We start from the raw sequence: 22,877 nt of genomic DNA, 5'->3' as shown, positions 1-22,877 counted from the left end.
CTCTTTCTCCGTGGCAGAAACATACATTATAAAATGGTATATTATAAAGACGGTATATTATAAAAACAATGGTTCAAAAATAACACATTGAAGGCCAAATACATAAAACTGATCTATGAGGACCATCTTTCTATTCAGGAAACATGGTCATCCCACTCCCAGAAATCTCTTTTTTAAATATACTCGTCGTCACCCTGTCTCTGAGACGTGGAGGGCGAGGTTTCATACTTAAAGGAAGGTTAAGAAACCAAGGACAAAAGTAACTGAGCCAAAACCAGAGGACAGAAATTTCAGACTTTCAGCTTAGTATTTTCCACCTGGCTCTAAATTAAGAATTTCAAACAAAGTGACAAAACCTACTGAGGCAAGACCACTCAGGAGCTAAACTGGCAGCAGTGTGCTCACAAGACAACCTTACACGTATAATATTTGTTTACAAAAATCAGAATGGATTTTAAAACAAACCTGTGAGGAAACAGGAAGCTTAGAGTCCACCGTGGATGAAAGCTGAAAGCCCACATTGCTAACACTCCCAGCACACAAGAGCTGATTTGACTGATTTCTTCTCGGTCTCACCAGTATAAAACAACCCCAATTTTCAAAGTCCTTGCTCCCAAATACAACCTTATTTTAACAGTCTTTACTCCAGAGGGCAAGATGGTAAAAAACTGTACGGAAATTTCTGTGTATGTGAATTTCTCCAGGGAGAGATGGCCCACAGCTTTTTTCAGATGCTCAAAGAGACTCAGAACTCCTCTATCTTAACAAGAAATCTCAATTTTACAGTGACTCTATAGTAACGAAATACAGGAAAGCTAAGAATTCTGAAACAACTATTGCCCATATTCTCATAAGGAGATAAAACGAATCAAAGTGTACTGAGCTTCAAGTGAGTCCGATCACTGCTAACTAAAAGCAAACTGAAATAAAAAGAAAATCCATCCTGAAAGAACAGTTTGATGTTTATGAAAATAGGGATTTTTGTGATATTCCATAATAGTCTTTAAAGCTGCTGAAATAATCTCCAGAAATGAATGGCCCACAGTAACAAAAATTCTGGAGAAAAAGAAAAGCTGCTCATGAAAAATATAAATTGCCTGAGACAGATTCCTTTTTTAAGTCAAGGAGAAAAGGCTGGTATAAATCTATCACTATTAGATTAGACAAGGGAAAAATACACAAATACCTCAACTGAAGAGTTCAATAATTACAACGCAAAAGCAAAACCTTCATGTTGTAAAACAACTAACATTTTACTAAAAGTGTCTCGTGATAAATAAAGCTATTGAGAAAAACCACGTTTTTTCAAATCTACAATTTCTAAAAGCAGGAAAGAGGGTCTTGCCTGTTAAACCTTATTTGCTATTCGTTTTCAGTCAGAAATTGACAAAAGAGAAATCAGTTATATGGACAAATACTAGTCAAGTGCAGATGAAAAGAAAAAAAAATACAACAGTTACTTGCAATTAATAAGGCAACTTCCAAATTGGTTTGGCTTTAATCCCAAGCCCATCTATTTCTATGACCTTCTTGGTAATTTTACCGATTCCACTCCTTGCCAAAGCACCTATGCAGACTACTTACAAGGAAAACCCGTCATCACACAAAACTACTAAGCAACATTTGAAAGGCAAACATACAGCTAAGAATATCAATGAAATTGATGCACTCAAAGCCTAATCCACAGCTCTGAAAAAATAACATCTTTACCAAAAATAGATTATTTTTATGTAGACCAATCTCTGTAAACGTAGCGTTAGTATTAAAGGTGAGGATGGCTTTGAAAATGCACCTAGCACAGCACTGCTTACAGAAGACTTGCCTTTTGTTTTTTACTATACGACAGATTTCAAGGCTATAGATACAGAAAGTTGTCTGTCCTTAAAAAAAATTCTCCCGTGACCTTACTAAAATTACTGTCATGATATATATAACTTGCATAATAAAAGCCAAGTCTGTTTCCTGTTAGTGAAATTTTTTCTAACTACACCATAAAACCGCTATGGGATTTTACTATAATTTTTAGTTCAAGTTTCAAGTTACCAATCCTACTTAAACCATAAAGCATACCTTTTAATACACAAAAGCTTTAAAACAAATTATTGCCTTTCAAGTTTAACAGCCTTCTGTGTCTACTTAGCACTTGAAATCAAAGAAAAACCAACAAGCATCACAAACCAACTAGTATCTAGAATCAAACAAACAGACGTTAAGTGTTCTTTCCAAATTAGAAACAGAACAATGGATTTAGCATTAGAGTACACATGTGGTTCTGTGATTAACCAGAACCAGTGAAGACTGCCACACCTGTAAAATGAAACTGGCCAAAGCAAGTAAACATTCTAGGCACCCAATGTCCTCCACAGAGTTAATTCAAGAGTTGGGTGTGGCATCACCAGTGCATAAAGCCTTAGTTTTCCAACAGTTCTAGAATACAGTACAAGCATAAAGCAGCAATGCTGGCAGCTAAACACTAACAATCAAGAAGGCCTCTAACCAGAATAAGCTACGTGATCAGAGGGTCCCAGTACAAAATGAAAGTACTGGTCCCCTTGTTCAAAAAACCAAGATTTTCAAGGGGGACAAGTTAGGACTGCACAGGTCACATGCCCATTAAGCAGCTTTGCCTCCAACCAAATATCCATGCTTTAAAAACAACAACAAAAAAAATCTTTAGTGTAGTAGCTTACCACGATCACGGGCCTGTACAGTGGCTTTTCCAAAGAATCAGAAAGAGCTGGGATGGACTGCTACGGACAGGTTTTCCACAGGGTGGCACACCATCCAGGCCCCATACCACCAGACCCTCAATGCCATTAAAAAATTAACCAGACCAGGCTAAGCAACATGGATCTCCAGCCTCCCTTGTGCCAAATAAACATCGTTAGTGACAAAGGTGGCAATAAGAATATGATTCTGCAATAGACTTAATAAGATTTCAAATGAGCGCAAAAGAATTGACTCTACCATGCAGACCAAGAGATCAAAAAGGCAATGGTAAAGTCAGTCTTGATGAGATGCTATTTCGGAGTATCCAGCCCTCTGGGGTAAAAGAACATGAAGAGTGATTTGCCACTGTGGTGCTCTTGTGCCAGCTAATGCCTGAAAAGCGTCCTATGTTAAAATTTGAAAAAAAAATTTTTCCAACCAAAGAAAGAGGAAATGCTTGATCCCAGCTTAGAAGCTGGGGGTATTCTGGATGGCTGTGTTGTGTCCTTCAAGAGAATTTGGAACTTCTTTCTAGAAGAGAAGAAGAGAAAGAGATTTGAGGAGGGAAAAGAACTATTTTTAAAAATTATAATCACATTAACAGAAAGCTAGAATGGCTGAAAGTGGTAACAAGGATTCAGCCATGAACATCTGTCTGTATAATAAAAAGAATAAAAAGGCTGGATTAAGAACTGAGGTAGTATAAATGCCCCTTAGAGCACTGTTCTTCTATAACCCGCTGGGAGCTGCATCTTAACTAAAAACGCCAAACCAGACAGAGAAGGACCTTGCTTCTCTAGGGAAGAAGCATTTACCAGAACCAACCAACCAACCAAAACCAAAAAAGGAATTCTAACAACTAATAAATACAACCTGAGTCTAGAAAAGGAAAATAAGGTTCTACAGGAAACAACAGTTGGACCTGGCAGACAAGGACCAGTTTGGGGTACCTGTTCTACTCTAGGAGATATCCTAAAACTAAAATTCTCTTGAACCATGAGGAAGGAGTGTGTGCAGCTTAAAACAGCTGACCTGACATGATTCCAAAATGCAAACAAGATACAGTGAAGGAAGCATCTAAAAACAGGGAGAAAGGGGGCCTTTAAAGCCCAAGGCTCTGTCTTTGAAAAGGAAAAAACCTTATTCCCGAAAGGTGGCAGCACAAAGTTACCCAAAAAGGCAACGTGGTGTCAGTTTTGATCACACAAAAATATTCTCTCAAAAAGGAAAAGGCAGAGAAAGCACAGAAAACTGGATGTAATGTGCTTCTTCATAATGTATTTTTTTCTACCCCACCCTAGCCATTACCTTCCAGAAATGTTTTCTTCTTGCCCTCTCTTCTCCACTCCTCCCCTATTTCCAAGAGAACTTTCTCTTAAACATGTACCCCCTACCTGAGCGGTGTTAAATCAACATTCCTACACACCTATTATAAAGAATGGCTCAAAAACAAATGCGGTAATTCCGCAGTCCATCCAGCAAAATAGCCACCATTTCTAGACCCAGAGGTCCAGATGAAATAGGAGATCCAAGAAAGCATTTCCATTTGCTCACCAAAATGGAGACTCCAGGTCAGCTTCAGCAAAAAAGAGCGACCTCTGCACAAATGAAAAATTCAAACGACTCTGGGAAAAACGATTCTTGACAATGTTGTCTTCAAAAACAACTAAACAGTATTTCAAATAAACCGACTTTACTTAAGAAAATGGGGAAATTACACCCCCACTGGTATTAGTGTTGTTTAATGGACTATTTGTCGTAAGTTTGGGGGCTGAAGTACATTTTTATGAAGACTTTATTATTATTGGTAGGTCTACCAAAAATTTAAGTTTTAAAAAGCTCTTTGTCCTTGTCGAAGGCATTTCATTTTGCATTGTTAAGCACCCCTCTTCGGGGAGGGAATAAAGGAGAGTAGACAGCCGGTAACAAATCTTCCTTTTCTCATATTTTCAGAACATGTAAAGAGAAGAGATGAAAATTTAATCGTAAAAATTATCTTTTAAAATGCACACTAGTTTAAATGACCATCTGGATAGCTACGACTCCGTGCTTGTGGTTCACATCTAGAGGCAAGGTTTTGCGCCCCGGCCCTCTAGGATAACAAGTAGGCTTTTAAGGAAACGCCGTGTAAAGACTGTTTGTTGGTCACCGTCACGACCACTGGAGGAGCACCTGCTGATGAACCGATGCAGGTCTGCACGAGAGTCCACCAACCTCACCAGTGCACGCACACGCGTCCGTGCACAGGGGCGCAGCTGGCTGGCCCTCCTGGCCGAGCCGGAGGCAGCTGCCGCAACCACCGCGAGCGAGCGGAGCCCAGAGCCTGCCTCGCCCGGCCGCCCGCCCCGCCCCGCGGTTCCCGCCCAGCGCACTGCTCGCGCACAAACCCGGGATGCGACCTCGAGCGACTACGCCCAACCAAACCTAACGTGGCGCAAGGGGGAGGGTGGTCCGGGGATCCTCTCTACTCTGCCTCCGGGCGCCAGGATCCCAAAACCACCTCCGCACACCGCGTGGCCGCTACAAGTCTCTAGACGCCCTGGGAGCGCCAAGGACCACGCGCGAGGCGCCGTACCAAGTGGACAAGCCACCAAACACCACCTGGCTGGAGAAACCAGTGAACACACAGTCTCCCACAAGGCGGGGGTGCCAATCCAACACAGGGAATCCTGCCCTTTTCCTAGAAAAGCCCCTTCCCCCACTTTCGCTCCAGTACACTCACCTGCGTCTCGGCGCAGTTCTTCTCGCGCTACACGCGGCCGTCCCCGGGCACGTCCACGCCTGTGCACGCTGCCTGGCGCCACTGGCCCGGCTCGGCTCCCGCCGCCCCCAACCAGCTTGTGCCCACAGGAGGGGCGGTGCCACCTCCCGAGGCACCCAATTCCCTCGACTCCCGCCGCCAGGGGCCGAGCTCTAGGAACTTCCCGTGCACAACCTCCGCCGCCCCCACTGGCGTTCCCGCCCTGAGCCCGGAGGAGAGCTCCCGCTGAGCCAACGCCGGGCTCCGCAGCACAGCGCCGCGGCGGCGCGCACAACCCTGAGCCTTAGCGTCCAGAACAGACTCGCGGCCGGGCGAGGCGTGCCCGCCCCCGCCCCACGCCCCACGCTCCCCGCACTTGCCTGCTACGACTCGGAGCTGCAGCTACTACGGCTCGCGCCGCCGGCCGTCAGCACAGCCGCGGAGAGTCGCTCCGGGCAGGCTCCGCGGAGAGGCAGTGGTGTCCCCAGTGCTGGCGGTGGCGGGAAGGCGGACTGGCACCCGGCGGAACCCCCGCCCCACCCGCGTCGCGCCGGCGACCGGCCTCCTCACCCGGCCGGCAGCTGCCTCAGTGACGCTCGGGCTCCGCGGTCCCGCCGTTTGTAGCGGGGCGGGGAGGAGGGGCTTGCTTGGAAGAGCGCCAGGAGGCGGGGCCGACGGCGAGTTCGCGGCGCCGCGGCTTCTGCCGCCGGCGCGTGCCCAGCCCAGCCGCCCCGAGGGTCGGGGCCTGGGAGCAGACGCCCGACTGCGGCCGCACGGCTCCTTCCCTCTCGACTTCCGATTCCGAGCAGGCTCCCTGACCAGGTTCCCCTGGCGGCGCGGGGAGCTTCAGGCGCCCAGAGGCGGCAGATTCCAGCTGCACGTTTGCAAACCCCGAGGCTCGAGCGCTAACGGGCAGCCAGAGCGATTCGCTCGGGGGTTACTTTGATATATATATACGTACATATATTGCAAGCAGAGTTAAAAGGCTTTTTCCCCACTTCACAGCTTAAGAGTCCAGTCTCTCTGCGGAAAACTAAAAGCTTGCCCCCGATGCCCCTCTGTACCTTTCTAGAGGGAATCTGGCGTTTAAATAAGCCCTGAGTACCTGTGCGAGGTGCTATACTGTGCTTCAGACGCAAAGTAGGAAATCCTGTACTCTACTAGATAAGCGCCTGCCGCTCGCCGCATCCTTCCAACGCCCCCCACAGAAGCCCCGAAATGGCCAACTATTCACAGAGGGGGCGTCCCATGGCTGCCTTGCTTTGGCCCGCCCCCACGCCCAGCTCAATCGCTTTTCCCCAGAAAAACCTGTGCCTGTCTTCAGACCCAAACCCAAGACTGGCAGTCAAAACTGACCCTGAGCCATGCGGCGGGAGCACGTTTTTACACCTGCCCGTAAGCTTAATTATGAGAGCACCTGTCGTGTTGGGGGTTTTTTTCCCATTGCAAAGGCTTCCGTTTTAACTCTTACCCCTAAAAAACTGCATTTAAAAATATCACCTGTCAAACCTACCTGAAATCGCAAGAGGTAAAGGAAAGGAACTGAGCAGTGGGCGACTGAGTCGCCGCAAGAACGTGACCGAGGTTACAGCTTCAAGGGCATGATGCGGGTTTGATGCAGCAAGGTCCGCTAAGGGCGCCCAATGCTCCCCGCCCCCACACGACGGGCGGGGCTGGGGGACCTGGAGGGAAGGACACCTCCAACCCAGTGCTGGGAAGGACACCTCTAACCCAGTGCTGGGATGGAGGTTAGGCAGGAGAGACAAAATTGCCCTCTTGGGCCAAGTCAAATCCGGCATAGTAAAGTAGGGGGCTTAACCACGATAGAAATGGAGATAGTCCACCTCTCAATTTGGGGGACCCAGACTAGGGACACCAAAATCAGCTACTTGATTCTTTATTAGCGTTTCTGCTATCACCTCAAATATGATTTGCAATTAAACGACCTTAATTGACTTTGTATGGGTTTCTGGGAAAACGGCTCAAAGCGCCTGCGCCTCTTCAACCTTCTAAATAGTTAATTATAACATTCCCATCCCAGGCAGGTGGGATTCCTAAGAATTCCTGTCGCCAAACGTTAGGCAAAACTGGGCCTACCAAATGTGCTGATCCAAGCCTAAAACTCTTAGAATGCCCTACGCCCTACTTCCTGAAACTGACTTCTTCAACTTAAGGGAGACCTCTCTCAACAGAGTTCCACAAGTCTCCCAAACCACTTCTACTCGCAAACATTGCTTTTTCTTGGGGAACTCCAGAACAGGGATAAGTTTTAAAGTGAGGTGCTCAAGCACTTGGTTAAAAAAGGGGAACCCAGTAGTGCCTGCTGAAGGACAGACCCAGGGATAACTGAGTTATTTTTTTAATCACCCAAAAGGCAACTTTTAAACATTCAACATTTTCTATTTTGCAGACTTACTTGTTCAAATTCTAAAAAATTTTTCAGGTGTCCCATTTTAAGAAGCCATTTTACCAAGGAAATTTTATGGGGCACAAACAGATTTCCTACCTTTCCATTCCCAAGACACTCACACCTTTTTCCCTGATCTTTAGGAATTGCTTTCCAATTAGGGAAATAATCTCTTAACTTACCATTGTCTGCTCTGTATTCCGCCCCCCCACCCCGCCCCATTTTAAGCCTTAATTTATAGGTTGCAGTATAGGCCTAAGCAATAAATCACCTCCATCTCCCTCCTAGAGGATGGGTACAATAAACAGGGATGTGGGAAGGGCTGAAGAGTGTTTGTACATGAAAAGGGGAGGGGAGAGAACCCAGGTATTTCGGGGAGAAAGTGCAGAGACATCCATTCCGGCCCAGCAGTGTTAAGAGTAAATACTAAATGGTTGACTATTTCTCTCACTCTGGCCACAGTAAAGCCAGATCTGCAGCTAGTAATTACGTGAGAAAATACCCAGTCTCGACATCAGTTTTGCGAACCCGTACTTGAAAATGGAAAACGGGGAATGTATCCAACCTCCAATTTGCCTCAGTTGTATACCTCTCATATTAATTCTTCACAGACGTGCAATAGGTGGGTACGTGGCAACGTGCTGGGCATAAATTAAGCAACAATGGCCATGCAAAGTCCTGTTCGCCGCTGAGCTCCCGTGGTGGGCACTGCCACTTGCCATCCCCAGCCCCCACCGCCCCTGAGATGACAGAGTCGAGTCCGGAGGAGGCCGGCCGCGCGTTGGCTTTTTCGAACCCAGAGGGTGGGTGGGGTGGAAGCAAAGAGAAATTAACCCCAGCCGGCTTTGTACCTTTTCCCCATCCTTTCTCTCTCAAGCACTACACGGGCGCTCTCACGCACACACTCACCCACACCCTCTCGTGCCAATGATTTAAACTTCTATTAGGCAAAGGCAGCACCTCGTTCACCGCCACCACCACCGCCTCCACCCTTCGTCACCCCAAGAATATCCTCCCCCTTTCCCACATCTACCCTAGATTCTCTTTTTCGCAGTAGAAAGCCAGCTGGTTTCTTCTAAGCCTTGAGAAATCACAAAAGTTAAAATGAAGCAAGTGTCTGCCCAGCGTCTCATCCCCAACCATCTTTCTCCAGGCGTCAGTTTAACAATAGCTATTCGAGAAAAGGGGTGGGGGGTAGGGCGGCAAGGAAGGGGATGAGGACTACGTAGCCGAGTTGGCTACTGGGGTGGCTGCGAAGCCTCACGGCTGCGAAGGATTCCCCCTCGCCCAGAAGGCGAAGTCAGACGCGTAGGACCAAGGACAGAGCTTGGAATCCACTTGCCAGCGCCCAGCGTAGCGAGGCTCCCAGGCAGCCGCCCCTCCACAGACACAGCTCCAAGGATCTTATTTACGCTTTTCTGAACAAAGGGAATCTCATATCCGGTACAGGCTTAAGAATTCGGCCCTAAATTGGCTATCTTCTTTTAAAACAGAACCACGATAATTGGCGGTAGTGAATTGGAGCCCGCACACCTCGCAATGATGAGTTTTGACAGCTTCTACCCACCCCAGCCCCAGCCCAGCCCCAGCCCTCAGGCGGCATGTACTTTTTCCAGTCAACTACAACTCGCTGCCTCGTGCAGCATCTAAATTCCATCTGGCAATCCCATCTTCCCAGCACATGTTATCTAGTTAATGCAATTAAGTCTGGGGTTTTCGCTGTTCTAATCTACGAGTCCAGGCTTCTGATTCCAGTTAATGGTACTAAAGCCTCTCCGGTCCTTCCGTTGCTTTGCGAAAGTAGAGGCATGCATTTCATCCCCCCCCCCCAACTTATCTCTCTCTTCCCACGAAATGAACTTCCAATCTAAATCCCGAAGCTCACTCAACATCTAGACTCCCATTGTACCCTTGCTCTACACTAGTTACATTTACCACAAGTTTCTGCCATTGACATTTGAGAATATTCAGTACGTCAAGCATGCGTCCACGGTCTTTTAGTCTAGCTCTCTAGAATTAAAAAGCAGAGCAGTAGCTTTGAAATGAGACAAACATGTGCAATTAACTTCGTATTCTGTATTCCGCTCACTTACAGGTTTTCTGGGTTTGCCAGCGCATCGCTGCAACTAATGATTAAAGAAACCAAACCGAAACTTACCTTTCTCCCTTAAGGTTTTTGTGTATGTGTGTTTTTAAAGTAACGGTGCAGTTCTCCCAATAAGGATGAGCAAGAAGCTGCTGGATAGTTCTCTTAAGACAGCACGAAACCTAAACTGTGCTCGGCTTAAAAGAAGCAAATAAAAAGAAATGCTTTCGACCCCAAAGTCCAACGCTAAAAGAAACGGCGAAAAAAAAATACGAAAGGGGAGGGGAAACTTAAAAAAGAGTTTTAAAAGACGGAGAGACTACCCTCCTATTGCCGTTTAACTAAACAAAAAAGGGGCAAGAAAAACAAACGAAGGAACAAAGAAAAGAGACGAAAGAACGTTTTTTCAAAAAGACGATGTCTTTCTCCTTGTTGCTTTTTAGTAGGTCGCTACAGGAGTAAGCTGCTGCATCTCTAACTGAGAACAGAAATAAGGGGGGAGGACGTCTTAAAAGGGAGGTGGACTGGACCACAGATTTATAGCACCGTATCACCAACCCCTTCTCTGCCTCCGCACTGCCGTGTGTGCAGCTGCTCTGCCAGGCTCCTATCCCGAGCAGCACGCGCGGAAGTATACGCTGAGTCGCGCCACAACGCAACTTGCTCATCTCCCCAGGACTCTGATTGGCCTAGACGTTTCTGTTGAGGCCGCCCAGGCGAGGCCGCGCGATATGATTGGTTAAGTGCTTGTGTCACTCTCGAGAGCTCAATGGAGTCCCGTTTCAAGGTAAGTTGTGCGGGGAGGTACACACATAACACTGGCGGCGACGGGAAATGCAAGAAGCAAAAAGGGATGGGGAAAGAGCAACGTGGGAGGGTTGGAACTGTACTATCAGAGTTTGCGATATGGCAAGATCTACTTTCCTCTTAAATCTTTCTGCTTCCGAAAGACTCACTTCCTTTGCCATCACTGCCGCATCTATGGCACGTTTCTTTATAACATTAAACTGTCCGGTATGTATGAGTCATTGAGAGCTACCTCTCTTTGATCTGCGTGCAAGGGATGAGTGTACATCCATTACATGTACGCATGCCTTTTTCAATTTGTGTTCCAGTATTCGAGATTAGATATTATTAGGCAATTTTATGTCTTTCTCTATTTTGACATATGCATATTGCAGCTCTGTTTATTTTTTAAGCGTCTTTTTAGGGTAAGAATGAAGTCAGAAATGCTTTCAAATAAAGCTGCCCGGTTTGAATTACCTTTCACTTAATGTTAGAATAGAAAAGTGCAGGATAAACATCCTATCCAGGGAAAAAGGTACTAAGTGGAGCTAAGGTCCTTCACTTTGAGGTGAATGATGACTCTCAAAAAGAGCAGCTGTATATAGAAGGAGAACAATCTACTCCTCTGCACTTGCTGGCGGTACAGTTCTTGGACCACACATGTATTGCTGACTGTAAAGATAGGCAAGCCTTTATCTGCACTCTTTCTCTGAGGATTTAGGAAGTTTAACCAGAAGACCAAGTGTTGTCAACGCTTCTGCTTTATAGATGAAGACTACTTTATTAAACCCCATTATTTTAAAAACATTCAGGAGGCTGGAATATAGTTTTATGCATGGTGTTTATTTCTTCCTCCAAGTGAAAATGTGGTCCTCAGCATTGACTTGATGTATAAATAGAGACCACAGTCACTTGACCTAGGTTCTTTTCCAGCCTGAATTTCTTCTTTTAATATTCAAAGACACCACCAGCTTCCTAGACAGTACTTACAATTCTTACACAATGAACCATCTTCTCTGGAAGCTCACGCCTTTCTAAAAGGAATCCTTTTACCTGTTTATTTACTACTAGCCACTATCTTTGAGAATGCCGCAAAGAAGAGGCACAGGTAAGAGTCAGAGTTTGTAGGAGGGCGGGTTGGGATGGAGGGAAAAGGGACAGACACTCACAAAACAAAATGACTAGAAAATAAGGGTTGAAGTAAATCATAGTGTACATATGTTTCCTTGGAATTGTCCTTGAGTGTTGATAAATGATTAAAGAGAAAGAATAGACCTGTTTATCTCCCATATAGCCTGTATAACATGTGAGTTCTATACTTTGGATGACAATACTGGGAGTTGGGAAAGAAGGCTTGAATCTATGTGTTATAACTGCCATTTATAATTATCATGCCCTAGTCCCCACCCCTACTTTTTGTTCAACGACAGGCCTGGGGTCCTGATTGCAACTTCAAATTATTCTCTAGACCTGGTTGAAACTCATGGGAAGAAGAAAGAAAAGCCATTTGAAGAAATGGAGTCAAGGGGCTGAGGGAAGGACATATCAAGGGAAAAAACAGAAAAACTCTACCTCATTTACAATAGATTAATCACTGTATGAATAAACAGCTGGAAAATTGGGTTTGTTGTCATCCTCCTTCAACTCCTCCTCTCACCCTAGATCAGTACAGAGAATAAAATAATAAATACAATTTGGGTAAAAATATAATACTATTTAGTCAGAATTACCGATGGAGTGAATTGTCTTTTCTCCTTGTTAACATATTCTTAAATTAGTATTGAATTAGTTGCATTTGTCCATGTAATATTCTCAGCACTCTGAAGAAAATCTTTATCATTAACTTACAAGTACATAAGTCTCCTCTGACTGTATGGAAACTAATTTTTCTTTTAATTTTTAGTATTTGTTTGCATCCACAGGAAAGATTTTGTGGATTACAGTAATATATTATTCCAAAGATTGGGAGAGGGTGGATATGGAAAGCTGTCTATGGTGTGGAGTGTTGAAAATCCAGCATGTGTCTATATAAGTAAAGAAATAACCTGGAAAAAAAAAGGTAAACTTGTCCATTCAAATGCAAAATAGAAAATTCTGCACATTCAGTATATATGTTTTTTTCAGTTTGTTCAGAGGAGCAAATATTTTTATGTCATTTTCAACATGTTTTTTCTATGTAGATAAAATGGAGTTAAGTTATTTAAGAAATTGAAAAATATTTAAAATACTAACTTACTTCCTCAATAAAACAGATGTTTTTAAATTTTAAAAACTTTTAAATGGATAGATACAGCATAAGTAACATGTACTTCTCCAACTTTTAAAAATAAAAACTGAATACAATCACTTTAAAATAAATGATATCTGGATGTCGATTTCACTTTTAAATTCATGTTGTCATAGCCTGAAATATTAACATAGTCTGTCTTGCAATTAATAAAGACTATGTGTAAACATCACATGCCACATTAAGCAAGTGTAATCAGTCCCTCTTCATTCATAGTTAGGTAAAGAAGTATCCACAGCATCTGAACGTGCATTAGAAAAGCATTTAAAAGACATCTGAATTACGATTGTCTTGTTAGCTCTGATATATCTTCAAAGTCTTTGGTATTATTTTAAGCTGCAGCAGAGAAGGGAGAGATATAGGGAGTCATTGAGAGCTTGGAGAAAAAGTTTGATGTGGGGAAAGCTGCAAAAAGAATGGTTCTCAAAGCCAAAAAAGTAATAAATTCTATTGATTATTTTACTAAAATATCTTTATAAAGGAACAGTCACTCACAGGAATACTCATAAACTATTGTGGGCAATGTCTTTTAGGATAAATAACTTATCCTTATACTCATTCTGCGGGGTTGGGGAGAGGAAGGGATACTTTCAGGATTTTATGATAAATGTGGCTGTAAACTACATTTGTCACTTTTTAAAAAAGTAAATAAAGCAGTTCAGCTATTTAAATGAGTTTACCACGTTTGGCTTAGGGTGATAGTTCCAAACACTATACCCTCTTAGATGGATAAAAATATTATTCTGTGTTAATTTACTGGGCTGTTTTGGGGTGGGGGTGGTGTCTGTGGTTCATGTTAGAAGTGTGCCTGCCTGAGAAATATAGATATTATATAACTTGAAGATTACTATTTTAATTATTCTTAAAGAAGTATGTCAACCTTACTTCCACAGTTTAGAAAAGAGGAAAAAAAAAAAAAAAGTCGGGAAAAGTGATACCAACGTGTTTCCAACGTGGCAACCAGGCAAAAGAATGAGGCAAGAATTAGCACCATGGACAGAGACAAGCCGATCCTGAATAAAGGTTTGCAAAGCTTGATAGGACTGTCCCTCTCAGTGAAACACGGAAACTGCAATTCTTGGGAACATTTCATTTCTAAAGACTTTAGGGAAGGGGCTGCCCTACTCCATAGAAACACGTTTATTTTGAATTAGGCTGACTTTTGCTAAGACCCAGTCATCGTGACAAACCACCAGGAAGGTTGGTGCCCCGAACTCGCTGCAGAGCCTCCACTGTTCTTCTGTTTTCAGACACTCCCTTCCCCTGGTGAGCCTGCCAGTCATCAAAGTGGCCATGCAAAATAAATGCAAATCCAGGTAGTCACCGAAAAGTCTGCTAAACCCACTCCAGAGTTTTTAATCCTCGAAATTCCCGGAGGGAATTACAACAAAAACGCCTACCGGCTCAGCCCCTCTCCCCTCCCACAGTTCTTCCTTCGGCTCCCTCCATCTCCTGGCAAAGGGGCTAAAGCCTTTTATCCGAAGGTGAGTGACCTTCCAGACTATTTTGCAAAGAACCCTTTATATATTGCCAACACTTTCCATTAGGGACTGTGCCAGAGACAGCAGTGAGCAGGATCACAAACATCCTTTACTTTCCCTTTATATTTTGTCTCTGAACTCCTGTTCGAGGGAAAAGGCTGGAAAGGGAGCAGGGTCGGCGAGAATTTACCCTAAATTCTGAGGTTACTGTTTACACTTAAAGACACGTGAATTGTATAAACGTTTTTTAAAAATTAAATGTAATCTAGTGTCACGGTAAATCTTTAAGCCCAGCCTATATTGTTCTTCCTCTCTACCACTTCTGCCTTGTTTTTTGTTTTTGTTTTTGTTTTCTCGGCAAAATGTGTATGAGGTTCATTCTCCTTTAGGTGATTTGCCTGCAGATAGTCAAACTAAAATCTGTTGCACGTGCCCCAGAGTGTCTCGGAAAATTTATTTGCAGCTTCGTCTCGACGATCATTCATGTAAACGCTCCCCCAAATGTCTTCAGGTTTCTTTCCTCCTCTTTTACTCAGTATCAACTTTTAGCAAGAATAAACTCACGTCCTTCCTGAGCATGCAAAGGGTGATCTAGGCGACCAGGCGAGGGTGAGGTAAGAAAAATTGGAGGTGAGAAAGGGCAAATCAAAGCTTTGTGTCCGTTTCTCCCAGGGATGCTAACAGCCTTCTCTAAGCTTCCTCCTAGAGCCGATACATCTCATGCAAAATTAATACAAGTAATTAAAAATAGCAGTTCCCAAAGTTAAAGGAAACCATCTGTCTCAGCTGGTGGCAGTCTTTTCGCCGGCCCCTTTAACGGGACCTGGGAAGAAACGATTTTTCTTCTTCCGATGCTCTGAGGGTCTTTCTTATATTGAAGATTTATGTTTCCACTTGTGTGCGATGCACGTCTAATTTGAAATAATAAAGCCGGGCTGAGCAACCAGTCAATCAGAGCTATCAACTGCGCTCTGCACGCAGCCCTGCCCCCACGTCCCTCCGGTCTCTAACCCTCTTTCCCTCCTCCCCCTCTCGCTCTCCTTGCTCTCCCCCTCCTATTTCCTCTCTCCTCTGCTCTCTCACACACTCACACTTTTTCCTCACGTGTGTTCAGATCAAACCCTTGCCCCATAGAGCAAGTGACCGCAACGGGTCACAGTGACAAAGGCGGAGTTTGTATCAGAAGAAGACTGAGGCCCGTGGAGACACAGCGGCTAGAGAAACAGCTGTCTTATCAGCCCGCTGCAGAGATGGAGATGGCTCGAGAGGTCCTCAACAGATAATCACTTGAATAGGTTTGCAATGCGCCAAACTTCACGCTTGATAAGGCCAACCCAATGTAGAGAGCAGCCCAGATCCTGCTCCATTCTGTTTTATCTGGGCTGTAAATTAAGAAATTGAAATTCAGGTGGCAGAGGCAGCAGTCGGCTGATAGACCGCTAAAGTAAACTGTCATTAAAATGCTTTCGGCAGGCAGAGAGGGGGCGCCTGGAATGGGATATATTTCTTAATAGGGGAGGGGAGCTGTGAGAGAGGAAGTCCACCGGTTTGAAAAATTATTTGGGGAGGGGAAGCTGTGAGGAAAAGTTGCAAAGGGACACAGCCTCTTGGTCATGATTCCCAGTCATAGCTAAAATGCAGAAACAATCTGAAACATTCCAAGTTGTGTGAAGTCTGATATAATAGAGATTAAGGAACAATTTAAACCAATCTGATATAAAACAGAATTCTGTCTTTATCAGCGCATAGGGTAGAGGAAACTCTCAGGCTACAGTGTTAAAAAAAAGATTCCAAATGATCTCTAAAGTTTTCTTTTTTGTTGTAAGAAAAGTAGACCTACCAGATACAGAGGAGTTAACCAAAAACTGAGGTAAACCTGACCTTTCTGTTGAAGTGATAGGGTCACAGGAGAGATTCCAGGGTGGTTTTTAGAATAGCCAAAGAAGTTGTCAACCACTGAAAAGAATCTGCTTTAGCCATTTATAAGAAGAGTTATATTTCATCCCCTCCCTCTACACTCACATAGTAACTATGGGGTATTTCAAGAAACTCAAGGAATTCCACATGTCTATTTTGACAGCACCTGATTTTTACAGCACACTTCCTATCTACACTCTTCTGTCTGCTTTCATGGATATGAGACATTAAAGTCTATGCATTATTTGAAAAAATATTTCACAAAAAGTTTAAAATGTATGATGACCAGATTATAGCCACTGACCTCGTTGTCTTGATTCAGTAATGACCATGTACTGTATCTTGTTCTTTGTGTGGTTGAGTGGATTGTAAATTTACTAGTGTGCATTTATGAGAGGATGCAGTATGTTTTCCACAGCAGCATTTATATTTTAACTTTTAGCAATATTTCTAAAAAGGTACCTTCGGCTGATAGCAAATGGTTAATGCAGTTTTAGAAAATCAATCAGTTTTTATTTTGTTTAACCCCCAAACTTTAATCACTGTCAAAGTGCACTTAATTGACAATACAAAGGCTGCTTAAATCACAGTGGGGTGAAGAAGAATTAAAAATGAGTTTGTTGGGGAAAATGATAAGAAAAAATTTAAGATGCTAGTATATGTATCAGTAGTTATTAAACTATTTGGATACATTAAAATAGTTCTTTTAAATTCTGAAGTTGTTATCTAGGGAAGTAAACAAATATGTATCAGTGATGGAATCTCAAATATGTTTCTGTTAAACACTTTTTGCAAAAGTCCTTCATGCCTGTATCACAGAGAGGTCTTAAAAAATATTCAGCTGTATGAATGAATGAGTGCTGTATGGATCCGTCAATGAGAGAGAAATTTGTTTATGTAAGTTAACCTTTCCCCTTCATTAACACCATTTTCCATAATGCTATCATATTGTTTTAAATAATGGCTGCTATATAAGCATTTTAAAAGGTATTCTTTTAGTAAATTCTAGCCTTTTAGGCAATATTATATTATCTTCAGATAATCATATAATAAGATATTTTTCTGCTTGTTACAAATATTCAAACAGGTTTGAATTGCTAGCTTTAGTGAGTCTCGTAAGCTATGGTTTTTATTTTTCCTAATTAAATTGAAAATTTGCATAAGATGGACAGCTTAACCTACTCTTTGTCACCACAGGTAGGACTTTTTAAAGATGAGAATTTGCATAAGGCTTAAAAGATGCACTCTCACTAAGTTTGAAATGTGAGAAAAAGGTATTTTATAAATACAAATTATTACAACATTTCAAAACTGAAAGCTAATTTTAAAAATAAAAAAATTCATTATTGAACAGAAAAATGTTTTGGCATGAAATTATTAAAAACACTCCTGTCTAATTTTTCTCACAAATAAATGATATATATGGTTTCTACAGGCATAGCAGTTCATTATGAATGATGAGAAGTAATTAAAAGTCAAAAAATGTAAAATTTATTTTTAAAGTGATTCCCCATTTTTAATTCTTCTCTATGGGAAATCAGATCATAGATTTTTAAGGTAAACAATCTATTAATGTATAAAGGCAAAAATATTGGAAGCTTTGTAAATATCTAAAAGTTATAAGGTTTTTCTCTTAAACAGACTGCTATTTATTCCCAAAGAAAAAAATCATATAACTAATTGTGTCCTTCCAGATATAACATTTACCTTCAGGTGAAGCTCAAAAGAGTGTTACATAATCAGTTCCTATGTCTAAATATTTATTCCTGATCTTTGACAAAAGACCCATCTCAATTTGATTCAAGCATCTTTTGAGTGCCTGTGTTTATACAATATCTCTCTATAAGTTTTTTAATAGTATAGTTTGTCAAAAATTAGTCCTTTAGATAGAAATTGTAATGTTACTTTATTAGGAGCTACAGTTTTGAAAATTGTAAGAGCCTGGGTTTTTACTTCAGACACATCTAGATTTGAACCTGACTTCAACGCTGTGGGGTCTTGGACAAGTTAATTTTATCTCTTCTAAGTCTTAATTTCCTGATCTATAAAATGGCAATAACACTGTTTAATTTAGGGTCACCGTGAGGTTAAATGTAGTCATGAGTGTAAAATATTCAAGCTTCCTGGCAAGGAGGAAGTAGTCAATACACAATAACTATGATTTTGGGAACAAAACAGTGACTTAGCACACTACGTGATGAAGCCAGAATTAGAATTCCAGCTTTTATATACTGTCTCTTAAACATTAACACTTGATGTCACAAATGTCCTAACTGATAGATCTTATGATAAATATCTTCTCACATTTCTAATTGTAACCAAGTTTAAAAGGCCCCCAAAGGCATAAAATCTTCTGTCTTCTCTGTTATGTGGCTTCAGTATATTTCCCAAAACAATTTCATGATTCACCCATAAACAGTTGTGGGTCTTCAAAAAGGAACTTAGTCTGAGATTCCATGTGATTGATACAATAATAAAAACACCTTAGATTTTTATAGTACCTTTTATCACAAAAAACTCAATGCACTTTTACATATTTATCATTGTAACCCAGGAGGTATGGAAGGACATAAATTACTTCTCATTTTCAGGGGCATAAGAGAAGCGTTAGGAATTTAGGTAACATTTTTAAGATTAATAGGAATACAGAACAGGTTTCTTGAATGTCAGTCTTTGTGCAATGTGCTACTCTCTTTGGCATTAGTTACGACCATTTTTCCTTTCATTAGGCTCAAAATGTTAGTGTTTGGCATTAAGTATAGGTTATAATTCAGTTAATTACTCACTGAAATCAAGTTGGTATCAAATACATACCATCATAGTCTAATTAAATTAAAATATTTTAATTTTATGCCAAGACACTTTTATTATTCAAATATATAAAATATATATGCATATATGATCCATTCTTGTTTACCATTCTATGTTAACTCTGTGGCAAGATTTTTTAAGTTACTAGTCATTTATGGCCTTGAAAGAAATCACTTTCAGTCTCCTTATCACTCACCTCTCCCTGGGCTCATTCCCACTCTCTACATATATTTTTATAGTCTATTATATTTATTCAATTTACATAGGCTAACAGTACTTTCTACTCTATTTTTCTATTTCTTAGGTTTTCTGTGCTTGAAATACCTATCAAAATGAATATCTAAAGGAACATAAAGGTAGACTGTGTAAAGGGCACAAGAGGATACGCTTTTTATAATTGTTTGTTTTGAATGAAACAAAATGGAGAAATAATGTCCACTTGACATTGTAAAACACAGAATGTCAAAGGAATCCTAAGGCTGGTGTATGGTTTACAGTTCTGCAGTTCCCTCCTGGGCTTACTTTGCCAAAGATTGATATAGATGCAGCTACAGCACTGGACTTGCAGGGAGTCAGTAGAATGGAAGGAAACAAAACTTTGCAGCCTGCTAAAAGAATGAACTTGAAACTTTTGGATGTCTAAGTTCATGGGTTACAGTGGAAAAACAGACTTAATGTTCTTTATTTTAAACTTCAGTAGGCATCTGTCTGTGCCCTAAATGTATCTTATAATTTGATAAGATTGACCCACTCTCATCAAGCCCAGTCATGTGACTGCCAGACTTCTAGGAGGAAGTGTGATGAGCCCCCGAGAAAAAACACAAGCATCCACATAGAATAGCCAGAGTGACTCTACAGCCACGTCACACCAACCCCTTTTAACCCTTCATGTTGCTGTGACTAAATGGAAAATCTATTTTTTCTGATTGAGTATATATGTATATGCATTTTCAGGCTGAGAATACTATTGTAATAGAAATAATGTTCTGTTCCTTTGGTCACTGTCATTCTGGTATGAGAAATTAGAGAATAGGTTGTTTGAAATGTCAGTTTTTGTAAACATGAGTTGGGAGACGTAACATAAATGAATAGTGTTGCAGATTGTTTAAGCTGTTTGAGTAACAAACAGACACTTCCTTGAATTATTTTGACACAGTTTACTGTGAAATTCCCTTTTTTTCCTCTTGCCGATATTTCCAGATTTCTTGTGCAGACAATAAAAAGAAAAGTCTTTCTTTTATGTCAGTGCTCATTATTTAACTCATAGAGCACTGATGTTTTATAGAATACTAATATTTCCTAGATGTAGAATGAATACTAAGAGAGGCATGTCTCTATATTAGTCATATCAAATGATACATGAAAAATTGTGCCACCTTACAAGGTTTTTATAGAAATATATATTAAGGTGTTTTAGGCCTTAGTTTTAAAAGATCTTTACGTAAATCTACTTTATTGGGGTGGGTGTTCAAAGCAAATGAAATGAGTTTCAGAGGTGAAAATTGCAAGACTTGGTGGAGGAGACTGTAATGGAGGTCATGTGCTGGAGAGCAATCAGCTATCAGGTTGATTAGGTTTTGCGGACTCACATCATAGAGCACTTTGAAAGCCAGCAGAGGGAAGTACTGACATAAAACCACTGGATACAAGATATATTTATTGACAAGCGTAAATTTTGGACATGCCAAACAGGAAGAGATTCAATGGTATTGGAACCAGAATCAAGATAGAAGAAGGGTTAAGCTTTTTGCCTAAAGCTCTAAGACTCCTTGGAATGAAGTGGCAAGGTCAGGGGATAGAGATGGGGGAGGACTGACAGGTATAAAAGAAGAGTTCATACCAATCATAATGAAAATGTTTTGATGGCCAAAATATGTATAGCAGGCATTGGGTAAATGATTGGGTTGAAGAAATAATAGTTTTGAAACAAAAGGCCCAAGAAAGCTGTGAGGAAGAGAAACTAGGAACCAGAGCTATCACCCAGCACCCTGCTTAGCTGTGGATCCCTCTAAGACACCTTCAGGCCCAAGAGGGGGCTTTAAAAACAATGCTAGGAAAGGATGCACTGAACTGAGCTAGGCTTGAAGAAAGGGGACATGAGTCCTAGTTATTATTTCTCTCACAGACTAGCTAATTCCCCTCAGCAAGTCACTCTGACTAAACCTCCTGATTCCCACAAGACTGGATTGGGCAAAAAATAGTAAGGGGTAACAGGCATTGAGTATGCACTATGTGCTAAGCAGCATTCTAATGTTTTATGTGTATTAAGTCATTTAATCTTCATAATAATACTATCATTTTAAAGGTGAGGAAACTGAGGCAGTTAAGTAATTTGCCCCAAATCTCACAACTAGAAGTTCCCAGAGCTGGGATTTGACCTTAAGTAGTCCATTTTTATGGCCCAAGTCCTTAATCACTATTTATTAGATAATCTGTAAGATACTTTCCAGAAGTAAAATTCAGCAATTCTAAAGAAATATAGCAGAAATGAAAGATGACATAATACTTGCAAGAAAACAAAAGCAAAAGGTATTACAGTTAACACAAACAAACAAAACTCTACTTTTTATAATGAAAATAATTATACTCATGCCTTGCCATGCTAGCTACTGCTGACAAGTGGAAAAGAGATTAAAGTGATAAAAGAATGATTTGCTTCTTTAAAATGATTCAGGTCAAATACAATAAGATTTTGAGAAAAATTACATAAGATGTCCTAGGAGGAACTAACCACCAGTAATCTGGGGCAGTTTGAAGAAATTTTAATTATTTAGCTTCTGCAAATTTTAATTTTCAGAAGTCTACTTCATAACCATATAGTAAACAGTTATAAAATCATGTCAAAGGATAGTATCTAATAGTGATCTGGTAAAGACTTTCATGAAATATTGTTGAGAGTATTAAACATTATATAAAGAATGGTTCCTAGAACATTAAACAGAGCCTATTTTGAGGTAATAGGAGTTGGACTTTTAGTTTTTTCTTATTTTCTGCATTGAGTTTCTAAAAGTTCTCAGTGTGCTTTCTTGTTTATAAATCAGAAAAACTGGCAGTTTTGTGTTTTGAGGACAAAAACTCTATACCTCGAGAGCTCAAGCTTCAGCCTTGTAGCCACCGAGCGGGAGCAGGTGGTAGATACTGAGTGGTGAGGACTGGGGACCTCTTAAAAGATGACTTAGATTTAGAGACAGGACAGATGAAAAGCCCTGGAGTTTTACAGTTTATAAACAAAATAATATTTACTTATAAAGACAAATTTTGGGATTTAATACATAAGAAAAATAAATAGAATAGAGCAAGCTGAAAAATCTCAGAAACTGCTCTACCCATTTCTTAGAGTAATTCAGTATCAGATGTAACTATCTTGTCCAATTAGAACTGCCTAATATTAACTATACACAAAAACATCAACTATTTCCTTCACTTACTATCTATCTATATTATGACTAAGGGTAGTTCTTTTCCTTAATTAATCATGTATTCTCCCCTATCATACCCTTTGCTGCAGTTGCTAGGGAATCTCATAAGATGAACCTTTATTCCCAACTAGCAAAGCCCTTAAAGTGATTTGCTTGTATTTCTATGGCATATAAATAAATGAAAACCATAATACAGTAAATAATTATAATGAGATTGAACAAAAACTGGCTTCC

The 22,877-nt window shown here is 41.2% G+C and overlaps 1 protein-coding gene across 10 annotated transcripts in view; it reads right to left on the bottom strand.

Moving 5' to 3' along the window:
- ELAVL2 (ELAV like RNA binding protein 2) overlaps positions 1–22,877 on the bottom strand; it is a 150,858-nt gene that overhangs the window by 116,916 nt on the left and 11,065 nt on the right. The window contains exon 1 of one of the 10 annotated variants that reach the window (XM_072959297.1): positions 5,830–6,071. The exons of 6 other annotated variants lie outside the window; for them this stretch is intronic. The gene's annotated coding sequence lies outside the window, so the exon portion shown is untranslated. Of the gene's footprint in view, positions 1–5,431; positions 5,684–5,829; positions 6,072–22,877 lie in introns of those variants that run through there. 3 more of the 10 variants (XM_072959296.1, XM_006215127.3, XM_031677030.2) reach the window with 3 other exon arrangements.

This window comes from Vicugna pacos, chromosome 4, assembly GCF_048564905.1.
Source record: "Vicugna pacos chromosome 4, VicPac4, whole genome shotgun sequence".
Taxonomy (NCBI): domain Eukaryota; kingdom Metazoa; phylum Chordata; class Mammalia; order Artiodactyla; family Camelidae; genus Vicugna; species Vicugna pacos.
Note: the sequence above shows the minus strand (reverse complement) of the source record. Positions and strands in the feature narration are given on the sequence as shown.